A 592-nucleotide genomic window follows, 5' to 3' on the forward strand; every position below is an offset into this window, starting at 1 on the left:
CTGGGATTGGGGAGCAGGTGACAGTGCCCGAAGCACAGTGATTTACGCATCAAGGTGACAGCACAGGTCGATGCCATCCCCTGCTTTGTGCTGCCAAACCTAAGGCGCTTCCGACACACCATGTCCGCGGTGATGACAAAATAAACCGAACCCACGAGTGCCGATGGGATGGGGCTATATGGGGCTGACCCTGTGTCCCCCGGGGCCGAGGAACGGGGACGGCGGGGCTGTCCCGGTGGGCGCGGAGGGGGGAAGCAGAGCCGGAGAAGAGACGGAAATGTTTAAATAGCGCCTGCTGCATCCCGCAGCGCTCGGCTCTGTTGCAGTCATTATCTAGGGAGCGGATGCACAGGGCTCTATGGGGACCGCTAATGGGCCGATTCAATTTCAGCTGGATGACGCCACTTAGGTAAGCATTAAGAGCTCCAGCTCCGGGAAAGCGAGCGGCAGAGAGAGAGAGGGAGAGGGAGAGATGCTAACGGGCAGCATTAAATCCCCTCCCCTCCCCTCCCCATCCTCCACGCTGCCCCCATTCACAAGGACCTGCCTGCATTCACAAACCCGAGCCGGGCAGCCCTGCAGGGCTCTGCCT

General features: G+C 60.5%; 1 protein-coding gene across 1 annotated transcript in view; it reads left to right on the plus strand.

Moving 5' to 3' along the window:
* Positions 1–302: 302 nt before the first annotated feature.
* The window catches only part of SPRY3 (sprouty RTK signaling antagonist 3), a 9,352-nt gene continuing 9,062 nt past the window's right edge, over positions 303–592 (plus strand). Inside the window, exon 1 of the mRNA XM_010715304.3 lies at positions 303–409. The gene's annotated coding sequence lies outside the window, so the exon portion shown is untranslated. The remainder of the gene's footprint in view (positions 410–592) is intronic.

Source organism: Meleagris gallopavo, chromosome 9 (genome assembly GCF_000146605.3).
Source record: "Meleagris gallopavo isolate NT-WF06-2002-E0010 breed Aviagen turkey brand Nicholas breeding stock chromosome 9, Turkey_5.1, whole genome shotgun sequence".
NCBI classification, from domain to species: Eukaryota; Metazoa; Chordata; class Aves; order Galliformes; family Phasianidae; genus Meleagris; species Meleagris gallopavo.